Raw genomic sequence first — 16,114 nt, 5'->3', positions numbered from 1 at the left:
CTGTCTCTGATTATTGGGCAATGTTTCAAATAGTACATTTTGTGCCAATCCAAAGCAGTTCTATCTGCATTCCCTGCAGATCAGCCTCTAAGAGCAGAAGGTCATTGTGGACTAGCAATAACTTAGCAGTACTTTAATGTGTGATCGAAGAAAAAAGATGGAGCTATGAAATGTGGTTTGAGGTGCAATTAATTCTTGCTGATGCAAAGGAAAATGATGAATCAGGTAAAAGAAAAGGTTAAATTTCCCTTTTGCTGCTGCCTATAATTGTGTTCTCTCAGGATACAAATAAACAGGAAAAGCGTCAATCAGAGTCAAATATGTTGGAAAACTGCTGAAATTCAGTTCTGCCAAAGTTGGCATCAGATTGAGCTGTCTCTGGTACTCTTTGCCAACAGCCAAAGTGTAAGCCACAGAAAGAATAACTTCACACGGAGATCCTGAATCTGTAAAAACTGTTCATTCGTGAATTGGCAAGAAGTAGATGGAGGAGACAAAGTATATAGAGTGAAACTCCAAGGTGGGAGTGCGTAATTGCTGAACTATAATTTTAATGAAAAAAATACAGAGATTTGTTCCCAAGGTCTATATACAAAACTCAAAAAAGAAGAATAAAAGGTTGGGTTCATTCATATGCAGTGTATGAATCACTTTCAAACAGAGGTATTAATTTTGCTACTAGAAGCCAGAGCATCACATGGTCATTGGATTAATTGGATCCGTACAAAATAGATCAGATTGCAAAGCTTGCTTCAGCAATTTTTTTCCCTCCTCTTTTACAGTCAAACTAGGGATGCAGGGGTAGACTGAGATAAAATGTCTGAGTAGAGTCTCTGTGAATCTAAATTTCTCCAGGTTCAAAACACTAGGGAAGTGAAAGTGACATTTATGTATTTTATAACTTATTTTCGCTGTCTCTGATTATTTCAGATTGAATGGAGTTATGGAAATATGGGACCTTCTGACATCTCATGACTGATGAACTATAGCTCTGATTTTTATGATGATTGATTTTATTTTTCAATTGTTTTGATTTCTGAAAATTTAAACACCCACTTAGCATGAGATTGATAATGGTTATTTGTCATGTAGAAAATCTGACTTAGATTTATGGAATTGCTTGACATATTTCAGACCTACTTATACGTGTGAATCCCTATTATTTTGTTCATATATGAATTTGCAATAAAACTAGAATATCTGCTATTAGATTAGCATTAGAAGGACAAGTTCTTATTACTGGTAGCACAAATTCTGGTGACAAAAATACTGTAGTTTATTATATTACTTGCAGAAAAATGTGTGTGTGTGTGTGTGTGTGTTATTCCCTTCAAAATAAGCCCCTCTAACAATATCAAATTAATTCAAGAATGACTGCTCTGAGAGGATGAACCACTATCAGATCCTCAAATAAATTTTTAAACAGTCATTGTGTGTGATAAAAAAAAAAAAGTTCTTTCTTGGTCCCAGCTGGCTAGCAGGCATTTATTATCTATAATACTTATACATGTCACTGTGAGTTCATCAAATCTAAGAGATTTTTCACTTTCACTTGAAATAATCATAGAAATTTTGAGCTGGAAATGACCTAAGACATAACCTTGCCTAACTACCCACCCAAAGTAGAAATTATCAATGTTAGTATCTCTGACAAGTAGTTATCCATTCTAGATCTCAGATACTGTAAGTGACAAGAAACTCAGTGCTCTTTGAGTCAGGTCACTTCATTGTTGAATAGATCAGTTTTCTAAAAATATTGTCTTGTAAGGTAAGTAATTGGCATCTTCTTACTGCATATGTGTTGGCTCTTTATCCAGTCTCTGCAGCTGTAAGACTAATTTTAGCTGCTCCCACCTTTCTATCACCTTTGTCTCAACATTCTGTTACCTTTATTTATATCTTTGCTCTTTTGACATGTTCTCCATGTTGTTGACCGTGTTTTGGATACATGCTGACTTTTCACCATATTCTTAAAACTCGTGACTTGAAAGCAGTATTGGGTTTTTCTAGTGTAGCCTTCACAGTGAGATATTGGTTGTCAGTCTTTGAAGAGTATTATTTCATTAAACACGGTGTTTTTATTATTATTTAAATAGTCTTGTTTTCTTGGGCCTCAAAATAGACTTTTGGTTTATTTCACTTTGTTCTGTCTGAATCTATTCAACCACACAGCTATCTAACTACCAAACCCCCTCCACTCCCTCCACTCACACATTATTTGCAATTTTTTTAACATAAATGCAGTACTTTACATATTCCAAATGCCAGGGTATATTATTGTATTTTTTAATTATTATTGTTTCATGTAATGTAGTGGTAGTTATTCCCCTAGCTTTGTGTAATCTTTTCAAGCCTGGCTTCCGGGTCTTCATCCAAGTCATGCATTAAAAAAAAAAAAGTTTGATAGGAATGAAACCAAAGATTTTATGGCATATTATGATCATCCTTAATATAGCCTTCTTTGGTATGATATGTAAGTCCTCTTGACAGTTGAATGAAAGTTACCTGAAAAAACCCATAATGTCATTAGAATTTCTAGACATTTTCTGATTACACATGTTCTGACTTGAACTTCAATTCCCTTAAATACGTGTTTGTTATATTAAAGGAAGTTTTATGTCCCATTGTATGTCAGCATTATGCTAGCTACTCTTACCATTTAGGGATAATGTACTGCATTATTTATTAGCATTTTGGGTAATTACCAACTTATCCTCAACTCTAGATTTCCTGCAACTATTATTTTTGATTAGTACCATTTTTAAAATTCATCTTTGGACATGGATACTTCTTCCATCTTTTTCAGATAGTATTTTCAAATATTGACTTTCTGTCAGACATATTGTTTCCATTCTAGGTGTCTCTTCAGAATAAAAATTTACAAATCTTTAGAAATAGGGAAGTTATCATTTAATAAGTTATAATAAGTTACATAACATAATAAGTAAATGACTCTATTTGGTGATTTATATTTTTAGAATCATTCTCCTTTCTTGAGTCATATTTCTCTCATAGTTCCTTCAGAATGTCTCATCAAAGACTTTTTTTTCTTAATGACACTGAAAAGTATATTCCAAATATCTAAGGTACACATATTGCTCCCCAAGTTATGTCCTTCAACCACTATCATCTAATTATGAGCTATCAACTTCTCTTAAGACTCCCAATTTCTTCTTTTCTTTGGTTCAGAAATAAACCACAGTAGCAATTTTCATTGCTTCTTATGATGTTCAAGAAATAAAATTTCAGTAAATGACAATCTGTCAGATGTGCCATGTGAGGAAGCTTATTCTTCCACAGATGTCTCTATCTTGACCCACTAGTTGCATCATTGCCAATTTTGCAGCCTATTTCAGAAGTTCACAACTAATACCAGCCACTTCACATAACCATTTAGTATGTATATACATGCATAATGGTGGTGTTTACTGTTATTTAATTTGCACACACACCCATAGGTTTATAGTCTCAGTTTTCTGCATATTTATTCAAGTGTATATGTTTCTCCTATCTAATCCTTCTGTTAATTCTGTTTGTAAATAATAATGTATATGATTTCTTGTAAATAATATAATCAAGAGACCAATTTTACTGTATAGAAGAATCAAGAAGGTCAATTAAAAGTCTAAACAAATAGATATGAGGACAAGACACAATAGACAGATCAGTGATATCATAGAGATGCTTGTGTGTAGCACTTTCAGATGATGGAGTGCCTCTTGATTCTATGGGAATTTTTCCTCAGTGGGATTTCTCTACCTTAGAAGTATAACTTCTTAAAGTACATTTTTTTATAGGAAAAGATTATACATACTTAATATTTGACTTTTGCTGAACTCTGTAGAATACATTGATGCAAATACTGCTACTACTTCCTTCATAAGTCCTAAACTCTACCTGGATACACATAGAAACAATAAAACAAGGCAGTATAAGTGTGGTTAAATCCATGTGCAGTAAGCACAATGCTGTAGGAGTTATGAGAAAGGAATGTCGTATTTGAATGCTATAAAAAAGGAATTTTTTATGAAGGTGTTATGGACCGAATTGTGTCCTCCCCAAATTCACACCTTGAAGCCCTAACTCCAAAAGTGACTGTACTTGGAGATGGTATTAATTAAGGAGGTAATTAATGTTAAAGTCCTAAAGGTGGGGCACTATCCAATAGGACTAATGTCCTTATAAAAAGAGGAAGTGATAACAGTTTCTCTACACATGCAGAGAAAAGGCCATGTGAGGACACAGTGAGAAGTCTCCATTGTAAGTGCAGGGGAGAGTCTTCACCAGTAACCAACTCTGCTAGCACCTTAATCTTGGACTTTCAGCCTCCAGAACTGTGAGAAAATAAATTTCTGTTAAGTAACCCAGTCTGTGTTTTGTTATGGTAGCCTAAGCGAACTAAAACAGCAGGTAAATATTTTAATATCAAAATATTGAAAGAAGTCATCCAAACAATATGCATTTTTCCTTTTTATTTATTTACTAGTATATTTGCAGTGTACCAATCAGAATGACTTTTACTTGATAGTCAACAATTAATTAGTCAATGTATGACTGTCTTAATTTCTCTCTTCCCTTATAGAATGACATAAACTGAGGGATAGACTTTCTAATGTTTTCAGGTTCAGATCAAGTTGAGGGTTTGGACCATAAAGACCTGAGTAAACTGAGGGATGTTATAAATTGGTGACAAAGTTTGGCACTGCTCTCTAACACCAAATGCTCCTCCTTCAAAGTTGCTGCAACTATTTTCTCTCCCTTTTTTTTTAAAGATTTATTTATTTATTTATTTGAAAGAGAGAGAATGAGAGAGGGAGAGAGAGAGCACATGAGAGGGGCGAGAGTCAGAGGGAGAAGCAGACTCCCTGCTGAGCAGGGAGCCCGATGTGGGACTCAATTCTGGGACTCCAGGATCATGACCTGAGCTGAAGGCAGTTGCTTAACCAACTGAGCCACCCAGGCACCCCAACTATTTTCTCTTTAATATTAACTATTACTGAAAGAATTGAAGACTCTTAACCAGGAAGGAAAATATTGAGAAGTCAGGAATACTAAGGAAAATTCTAAAAATTAAAGAAAATATTCAAGAAAAAACTCTGAAATGTATCTTACTTTAAGATCCAAGAGATTGAATAGTAGGGACCTCCTTGATCTTGGGAGGCAAATTGGGTTGCAGAATAAAACTTACCTTAATATTAGGGCAGAATATGGTAAAAAAAAAAATCTGGGGCATCCTTCATAAAAACAGCCTTAAATAAAACATAGTGGGAGGAAAGCTGTGCTTATAATAACATTAATGTGACAAACTTCTTCTTCCCCTTAATTATGTTGTATATACAATGATTAATATAAAAGGAGGAAATATATGTTAATGAGAAATCTATTTTTGATAAGTAAGGAATTTTCTGTCATTATTACAAATGGAATGTGATAATATGCATGGGAATAACTCCATAACTCTGAGCCTACAGAGACCTTCTATCACCATCACCACGTGTTACAGCATAAGTAGCTGATGAACGGCATCATCACTACTACCTCATTGCATCTCTGCTTCTGCTGACTCAATGCAGTGTGTTTGACTAGAGCACATGCTGTGACAGCGTGCCTCTCTACCACACAAGTCAAATAAACTGCTGGTTTTCATTCAAATGGTATCAGATGATACTATGTCATTTAGAAAGCACTTACAATTTTTATACCTACAATGTTACATACATGTGAATCTGATGTCCTCATTATAATATTTATCTATCAGAATTGAACTGGTGAAAACATGGCATCTAAGAACTGAGAATGGCACACATATGCCCAAAGACTCTGAAAAGCACTTTACATGTATTATCATATTGTAATCCTCACAATAATCCTGTGAGGCCGGAACTAGGTTTTTCTCCAGTTTACAAATAGGGACACTGAGGGAAAGAATGGTGTAGTAACTTGTTTAAAGTTCCACGGGCAAGCCTCACATCTAGGTCTACCCTAAGTCCACGAACTTAACCAACATGGAAGACTATACCAGAAAGGGGACAAATACTAAATATGATATATGCATGAAACATGTTTAATTACAATTACCCAGGCCTCTGTAGGAACTGTTTCTACAGTCTTATAAGCCCTAGTCCTACTACCTTAGGTTAATGAGTTGGCTATCTGTGAGTAATTCCACACAGTTACGATGTGATATAAGAATAAAGACTTAAAAGAATGAGCAATAATCATGATGAGACATACTGGGACCTTTGGCCAGAAGTGACCTTAGCTTATGAATTCAACCAGTTGGGTCAATATGTGGCATATGCTGTATGTTTTTTTTTCCTGTATAACACTTAAAGATGTTCTCATTCAAATATACCCTTCAGAAGTATATTATCTTACCAAGAATGCAAATGAAAAGCACATACTAAAAACAAAATAAAACAAAACAAAATCCTCGTCTACCAAAGGAAATTTGCTGAGGACATTATAATTATTTATGTCCGGTATCTTTTTTTTTTTTTAAGATTTTATTTATTTATTTGACAGAGAGAGACACAGCGAGAGAGGGAACACAAGCAGGGGGAGTGGGAGAGGGAGAAGCAGGCTCCCCGCAGAGCAGGGAGCCCGATGCGGGACTCGATCCCGGGACCCCGGGATCATGACCTGAGCCGAAGGCAGTCGCTTAACCAACTGAGCCACCCAGGCGCCCTGTCCAGTATCTTTTTGTATGTGTGTGTGGCTATTTGTACTGGGGGTAAAAAGTGAATATATATTTAATTTAAATCTTGTTCTAATCCATGCATTTATCAAAAACTGAAAACAGGATTTAACCTTTATTCTCCTCTACAGAAAAGAATTACAAAACTGATAAAACAAGTTTGTAAGGGAATTGGAAAGAATTGAATGATATACATTTATTAAATGCCAAAAATAACATTTTAAAGCAGTCTTGCTTTGGGTAAGATAGGTGTAAAAACATCATGATAATAAAATAAAAGAAGAACTAGAACATAAGTCTAGACAGCAGATTGTAGTAAATACCTAAATTGATTGTATCTCAATTTTGTTTCCATGAGGTACAAAATGCCTGAGTCAGAGGACACTTTCCCAAACCTCAAAAATCTGAGAAAACAGTTTTTGAAAGCAAGAGTGAGAAATTGAAACCAGAATGCTGAGCAACATGAGAAGATGCTTGTTCCCCTTCATAACAATGACAGCAGATCTCTGGCAGGAGAGAAAAGTGGATTCTGAAGTCTCAGGATTCTAGTCTTTACATGTGAGGGCTTGGGCTACTCTCCAACTTCCTACTCTTGTTTTTTTTGTTGTTTTGTTTTGTTTTTTTATGTTATGTTAGTCACCATACAGTACTTCATTAATTTTTGATGTAGTGTTCCATGATTCATTGTTTGCCTATAACACCCAGTGCTCCATGCAGTATGTGCCCTCCTTAATAACCATCACCGGGCTAACCCATCCCCCTACCCCTCTCCCCTCTGAAACCTTCAGTTTGTTTCCCAGAGTCCATAGTCCCTCATGGTTCGTCTTCCCCTCTGATTTCTCCCCATTCATTTTCCCCTTCCTTCTCCTAATGTCCTCCATGCTATTCCTTATGTTCCACATATAAGTGAAACCATATGATAATTGTCTTTCTCTGCTTGACTTATTTCACTTAGCATAATCCCCTCCAGTTCCATCCTTGTCAACGCAAATGGTGGGTATTCATCCTAACTGATGGCTGAGTAATATTCCATTGTATATATGAACCACATCTTCTTTATCCATTCATCTGTTGAAGGTCGTCTTGCCTCCTTCCACAGTTTGGCTATTGTGGACATTGCTGCTATGAACATTCCTACTCTCCCCTAAGCTATAATTCTTTTCCTAGCCCTCTTTTCTTCTTCCTTGTCTTCCTTTCTCTTTGAATCCTCCACTCTCCTTTTCCTCATCAATATTATCCTAAGTTCCTGCCAGGGACTTTTCTAAGTTTTAAAAATATGTATATGAATAAGATTCTTGAAGAACTCTAATTTTGGTGAAAATGAAAGAAAGGGTAATAGGAAGGGATCACTCATTTATGGAGAATCAACCCTACAGACCTCATTTTGTTTCATCATCACAGTAAGATTGGTTCTATTTAACATATGCAGAAACTGGGACTCACAGTTTTTAAAAGTTATCGAAGGATTGAAGATAAGTAAACAAATTATCTTTCAACTCAGAAAATAAAAAGAAATCTACAACTTTAATAGTGTACAGATGTTATTAATGAGGTACAGAAGAAAAAGACCCAGTGAAATTTAGGTTTGTCTGTTGGGCACCAGGGAGGACTGAGTGGTCACAAAAGGTGATGGGGAACCTGGATTTGAAGAACATTATGTTAAATTGATGGATAAAATGGGAAATGGAGATCTGTGCACAGCAAGCTATATTTGCAAAGGCACAGCACCATGAGAAAACATGGACTATTTGGTGGACTGTGATTTATGACATATACCTACATCACAGGATACATGGTAGAATGGTAACCACAGAACTTAAATAGAATTCAGGAACAAGATGAAGAAAGATCTGGTAAAATATGGGACTAAATTTAAGCTTTAACAAAGGCAGTGGTAATCCACATACAGATTTTTAGCATAGTAATTGCGCAATCAGATTGCACTTCTAAAATTTACTCAGAAATAATGAGGAATGGAGAAAATAGTTTAGGAGAGAAATGAAGATAAGTACTCAAGCATGGAAGTGTAAATGTTGGCAGCATTTTGAAAGATATTCTGGAGTAACTAATTTTGTGCCCAGCATAGCCCTTTTTAGAGTAATAGACAGACAGATGGCACTTACAAAACCTTGATGCATGGTGATTAGTCTCTACATTTATATATATATTTTAATGAGTAAGAGAGAATAGTTGGCATCTGTATATGATAGCAAAACATTGCTTTTAGAATAACATACATTTTCAAAGGTTCTACTAGTAATGCAAAGCAGATTAATGCTTCGCCTGAATGTATTGCCAGTTGCATGTGCACCATACTTCTGCTTATATTCCATATACCTCCCATGTGAATCATGGTCTTTGTAGCACACAGAAAAAAAAGTTCTGCAAAGTAGATTTTAATGACATTAATTGTATTTTCTGTACATAGTAACTCTCTGCTGCAGATAGGTTTTCTTCAAGATTAATCTCAGTTAATTAAACAAACCTAAAGTAAAAAATAGTTATAATTCATTTACTAGGATATGTTTTGCTGTCATTTAAGAGGGAAATTAATGTAAATTCATCTGTTTAACATCCTTAAAATATATCCCATGATCAAACACCACTTTCTATTGTGGTTCTTTGAAAGTTCTCAGTTATTAAGAATTGCTTTGTACATTAACCCAAGTTTTTTCAGTAGTTGCCTGAAGTTTTTCAGCCCCTGAATGGGATCCTGGCTAGATTCTGGTTGTTATTTTTATATCAGTATGCTTCCTCACATTTCAAAGTGAAGTAGAAACTTGTAGGAGCTTTAGTTTAAGAATAAATTTCATCCTATTTATTTATTTTATTTTCTCCTTGGTATGAGATTTTCATAAATGCAAAACATCCTTTTTTGCATCATTGTATTTATGGATGTTGTTTTCATTAACTTGCCCCATATTTATTTTTTTGTTTGTTTGTTTGTTTGTTTTCAAGTAGGCTCCATGCTGTCCCCCCCCCACACACACACCACCATGTGTGGAGCCCAACACAGGGCTTGAACTCACAACCCTGAGATCAAGACCTGGGCTGAGATCAAGACTTGGACACTTAACCAGTGGAGTGACCCAGGCACCGCCCCTGCCCCATAGTTTTTTAAACATCTTTCAAATATGATTGTTAAAAGTCTATGTTCTTCTAAGCCTTGTATTATTTGACCTACTTTCTAAATTTTGTTTTCTCATTTTGTTTCTCTATACTAAAACATGCTCAAAACAATCTATCTGTTCTTCTAGTACTTGAATCATTTTCTCTTTCTTTCTCTTTCTTTCTTTCTTTCTTTCTTTCTTTCTTTCCTTCTTTCTTTCTTTCTTTTTTCTTTGATATGCACTTTTAATTTTAAGTTCTGTGTTTTCTTTCAATATCATTGAATCACCTGCCTTTTGCCATTTTGGAATACACTACACAAAAATCCCTCTCTATTGTATTTTCATCTATACTTCAAGCCAAGTATGTTCATAATACAGTACATTTTTCTTCCTTTAAAACAAATAGCCAAACCTATAAAAGAGGCCCTATTCTTATCCTCCAACACCAAGGTTATTGCAGTTTTCTATTCTAAGTTTAAAAAAAAAAACTCTAAGAAATACTGAACCCAGATATAAAGGTTATGGAGCACAATATACACAGATGCTCAATAACTGTGTGTTTCTGGAGTTACACACTATAGAAAGAGGCTGAGAGGAATTGTGACTGAAATCTGTAAAGTATGAGCAGTGTGAATAGGCAAAAATGCAGCCTTTCCTTTTTCTTGTTCTGCCAATGGATGAACTTACTGAGAGAAAAATAACCATGTACTTCATTTGGTAATCAATAAGAATTTTTGTTGAAAATGTATTCTGTGCAGAGCACTGTTCCAGATCCTTGGGGATATAAAGAGTTATAAAACACAGATCCTGCTTTTAAGTGTCTTTAATTTAGATGAAGAGTTAATATTTATATGATATATAAAATATATGTTTTGGATCCAGAAAAGAAGGCAGAAGAATATTTCACTTACTATAAAAACCAGGGTGATTGGAAGTTAAACTTGCTGATGAGTTCACGTGATGTTTCCACTTTTCTTTGCTCTGTTCAGTTTTCTACTCTTCTTTAGGGAAAAACTTCAGACTTAGCCATGCCCAGACTTGGCTGTAATGTAGGGAAGGGAATTCCCCTAAACATCTACACATGCACACCCATGTACACACACACAAGTACAACTATGTCAATAAACTTAAACTAATTAATTTTCTCTGATCACCTAGAGCAATTCAATGGAGATAAATCAATTATAATCAATTCTGTGAAATAGAATAAACAGCATTAAAACAGTTCCAATTTATATGAGCATAAGTTAAGAATGTCCATCTCTATATAGATATAGTGGAATAAATAAATATAAACAAAATAAAATTAAAGATACTTTTTAAAATACCTTCATGAAATTATTTAAAAAGAGTTTAATATAAAAATGAAATTATGAAATGGATTAAAATGCTGGTAAATATTTAGAAGAGAGTACTGCTAAATATTCAGAATGCTCTGCTTGAAAAATATACATAATAACTTTTGTGCTTTTGTTATAAAAGTATTTACAAATAAAGAAAATGAGCATGTTATAGTATTTAATGAAAGAATGAGGAACTCTGTAGTAAGATCTAAGCGTTTTTTTCTCTCTAGTTATCTATTTACCTACAACTATAATTTAGCTATCTACCCATCTATATATCTATATGTAAAGATAATGTTTTTATGGTAATCTGGGAAAGTATAGCTTAGTGTAGTTTTTATTTTTTTCTCTATTTTTTCCTTTGTTTTCTAAACTTAAAAAAAAAAGATTTATTTATTTATTTTAGAGAGAGTAAAAGAGAGCGTAGGAGCAGGGGAGAGGCTGAGGGAAACAGGGCAGGGGGGAGAGAGAGAGAAGCAGGATCCGCTCTGAGCATGGAGCCTGACACAGAGCTCAATCTCAGGACCCTGAGATCATGACCTGAGCTGAAATCAAGATTTGGAGGGTCAACTGACTGAGCCACCCAGGAGCCCCTGTTTTCTAAACTTTTTACAAAAACTAGAAATTGGTTTCATTACAATAACTAGAAAAAAGAGTGACAGGTTTGTGCATAAATTTCCATAGTCTTCTAGAACACTATTTGTGCCAAACTATTTTAAGAGACTTAAAATGAAGTAATGTTCTATAGGCTTTTATTTACTTTTGTGACTCCATCCTAAGGAATCAGTCAGAGACATAATCAAAGATTATTCACACAAGTAAATTATTATCAGAATTACTTACAAGCATTTGGAAAGAATCTAATTGCAAACAATTGGAAAATGCTTAAATATTTTTTGAAATAATCATGAGATCACACATTATGCAACCTGTTAAATATTTAATGATTTGTTCACAATATAACATGAAAATAAGTAAATACAAATACTGCATACAATATAATATCAATATTGGCTCATACACAGACACACATTTAGGCCCACAAAGGATTTATATGTTCAGAGAATAGCACCAAAAAGAAATACATTAATAAAGGGGTACTTTCAGTAGGATTTTTATTTTCTTTATGCTTTTTTATATTTTAAAATATTCCACAATGAAATCCTATTGTTATTTATAATCAGTTAAAAGGGTAAATGGTACAAAAATTTAAGGTAGGTGTCAATCTTTTTATTAGGTTTTATGGGAATGAATATAAGAAAAATGATAGGCATTTTCTCATTGTTGCTGACATGTAATTATGAAAGCAAAACAGAAGAAGTAGGAAAATGGAAATATGTAGTTAGTTCCCTGTGGGTGTGTGAATTTCTTAACTACTAAAAAATACACGCTAAGCAGGCTTTTGTGGTTGGAAGATAGATTCATAATTTAAGAATGAGGATGTTGGAAGCTACTCAGAAGTCATTTGACTTCCAGCGGGACTACATGAACACTAGAATTGTATTGTTTTGTGGCTGAAAGACTAGCCTGGAGGAAGTTATCCTGAGTAATTTCCATGTGCTCTGTTGATGTCGTGGCCTGCCAGAGAGTTTTCTGTAAGTACTGTCATGAGTCTTGAGTGCCAGCAGGCTCCCTGGCCTGATGCATGTTCCAAGATGCTAGATTCACAGATTAGACACACAGGGTACATACCAATTCTGATGAGCATCTCACTAATTATGCTCTCAACGTTATGTAACTACCAAGAAGTATAAGAAAGAAAGAAAGAAAGTCCTGCTTGTTTCCCTAAATACACAAAGAACTTATGCTGATATGTTCTTAAATAATTTCCTGGGTTTTATAGTATAATTTTGAGATTTAACAAAGATAAGCAGATAGGAAAAGACAAGAAACAAGGATCAGTACATTTTTTTTTCCATTTTTCCCAAGTAACAAAACAGATTCAATTTGGCTCTGATAGTATTATATATTTGAGTGAGAAATCACCATGTACTTCAAAAAGTCATTGACTAAAAAATCCTAAGAAATAGCTGAGGTAAAATCCAGTCTTCGGATTTCTAGTTGTGTGACATTGTGAAGTTATTTAATCCCTCAGTTGCAGTTCCCTTTCCTATAAAACAAGAGTAATAAAATCTATTTCATAGGGCTGGTATGGACTTTAAATGAGACTGTTATGTTGGAAGTGCAAAGCAAAACATTAAATACATATAGCACTGTTAATTCTCTACTGCCCTTTCTTTTTTTTTAAGATTTTATTTATTCTACAGCCCCCTTTTTTTAAAGATTTTTATTCTACCTCCCTTTCTTTTTTTTTAAAGATTTTATTTATTCTACCATCCATTCTTTTTTAATTAAGACCTGTAGTCAGTATAGAACTTTGTATCAGATGTACATGTGTTCAATTCCTAGAACAACTGCTTATTAACCTGGTTGAAACATGGGTTTCAATTTTTTCATCTATAAAATGGAATAATATTATCTATATAAATAGGATGGTTGAAAGTTTTGACTAGAATATGGTGACATCTTAGACTCTATCATTTATTTACATGTAATTATCAACTGTTCCTAAAAATCATGTATTATTAGAAAGAGTGAATAAATTTAACAGGATCACACAAGTGATAAGATGTAAAAGGCAGTACTTAACTTTCCAAGCCTTTCTAACATCGAAATCTCTCTAGTTTTTTCATACTGCTACCTTTATGATTGTGGCACGTAGAAATCATCCCAACTTATGCATCTAGGTGGCTTCATTGCATTGCATAAGTTTCTCTAGACTTCTGTGCCATCGTCTGTAAAATAGAAAGCTATATTAAGTCAATTCTTTGCAATTTGGATTCATTTGAAGTTATGGGTTACACCAATCTTCTCAGGAGCAACTTTATGGGAAATTGAGGCAAACTAGAAGGTTCTATCTCTCCAGCTCCTTCAGAAAGAAAAACTTTTCTATTATCTCTTTATTCTCTCATTTATATGCTTATGATTTCATTTGCACAAAAAATTCCGTTGTTAAAAACAAGCTTGAGAACTGCCAGATTAGATATTCTCTATTTATTCTAAAATGTTTAATTCTAGGGGTGCCTGGGTGGCTCAGTTACTTGAGCATCCAACTCTTGATTTCAGCTCAGGTCAAAATCTTAGAGTTGTGAGATCAAGGCCCACCTTGGGCTCCACACTGGGCATAGAGCCTGCTTAAAATTCTCTCTCTTCCTTTCCCTCTGCCCCTCTGTTCACTCTCTCTTTCATTCTCCCTCTCTCTCAAAAATAAATAAACAAATAAATAAATAAAATGTTTAATTCTAATTAAATATCTTAAAGGGCCATGGATTAGTCAGAAGTTCAGAATAAGTAACAGATAAGTAAGCACATGAATACTTAACCCTAGAAATGTTTACCTGGAAGATATGCTGAATAAGAGTCAATGGATGAGGGCGCCTGGGTGGCTCAGTCGTTAAGCGTCTGCCTTCAGCTCAGGTCATGATCCCGGGGTCCTGGGATCGAGTCCTACATCGGGCTCCCTGCTCGGCGGGAAGCCTGCTTCTCCCTCTCCCACTCCCCCTGCTTGTGTTCCTGCTCTCGCTATCTCTCTCTGTCAAATAAATAAATAAAATCTTAAAAAAAAAAAAAGAGTCAATAGATGAGGCAAATTTTGGGACAATTGCTTGTGATGCTATTTCTGATAAAAATTAAGTACTTGGATCAAAAAAGCAAACATGAAGAAGATTAATTAAGCTATTTGAGCATGTCTAAGAGAGTAGTAGACAGCTTAATAAGTAAGTATATTAATAAATATATAGCAACCAAAAGAAGTGTTTGAATCAACCAATTAAAAAGCAGATGTTCCGGGAACACCTACAAACCAAGCGAGGTGCGATAAAGCATGAAGTAGTATAATCACATATTCAACAAAGTCACTGATAAAACCTGTCCTGATCACTCATGGACAGATGATTGATGCAGCCAAAAGAGCAAGAAGGCACCTCTAGGGACCTTGAAGTTTACAGCTAGAATCTGAAAGCTGTAAACAAAGATATGTACATTTCATCCCATCTTCTGATTGATTCACTCATTCATTCAGTGATTCACTCAACATACATTTATTAAGGATGATATAGTAAATGAGTAACTGGTAGAAAAGTTATTGAATAGTCAAATTGACTTTCTGTGACTATTATTTATAGTATCAAAATAATGGGTTCTCAGGAAAGGACAGAATTCATCTAAAATAGATTAAAGGTAACATTTGGGGAAAGATTCAATAATGTAATGAGAGAAATTTAAAACAACATTATTGTGTGTGGGGGGGGGGATTGTGCCTAGTAAATCAATAAAACAAGATGCTGTGGGGAATAACCTGTTATTCTCTAGTCCTGTCCATCTTCCTTACTCCCACCCTAGCCATATTCTCTACCGTGGGGTTCTAAAATTGCCCTTCTAACTGGTCTCTGTGCTTCTTTTCAACCCCTGACTATTCGTTGCTTACAAAGCAACCAAAATGTTCTTTGTAAAACAAAAAGATTATGGGGTGCCTGGGTGGCTCAGTCGTTAAGCGTCTGCCTTTGGCTCAGGTCATGATCCCAGGGTCCTGGGATTGAGCCCCACATTGGGCTCCCTGCTCAGCGGGAAGCCTGCTTATCCCTCTCCCACTCCCCCTGCTTGTGTTCCCTCTCTTACTATCTCTCTCTGTCAAATAAATAAATAAAATCTTTAAAAAAAAAAAGATTGTATCTTGCCCCTATGGTAAGCTTCCAATGGCAAACTATACTACAGGGATCCTCTGTGTACAGGCCCTGCTCTCTCTCATTTTGTGCCACTGACCTCTGTCCATAAATACTGACCCATGCATGGACTTTGGTCTATTTCTCAAACACCTCAAGTCAATCCAGTCTTAAGGCTTTTGTACCACCTATTCCAGCTGAGTTAATTCTCTTTCCTGGGACCTTTCTATGGGAGAGTTCATT

The sequence above is a fragment of the Mirounga leonina genome, unplaced genomic scaffold (genome assembly GCF_011800145.1).
Source record: "Mirounga leonina isolate KUSES-001 unplaced genomic scaffold, KU_Mleo_1.0 Mir_168, whole genome shotgun sequence".
NCBI lineage: Eukaryota > Metazoa > Chordata > Mammalia > Carnivora > Phocidae > Mirounga > Mirounga leonina.
This window is presented reverse-complemented; position numbering follows the sequence as displayed.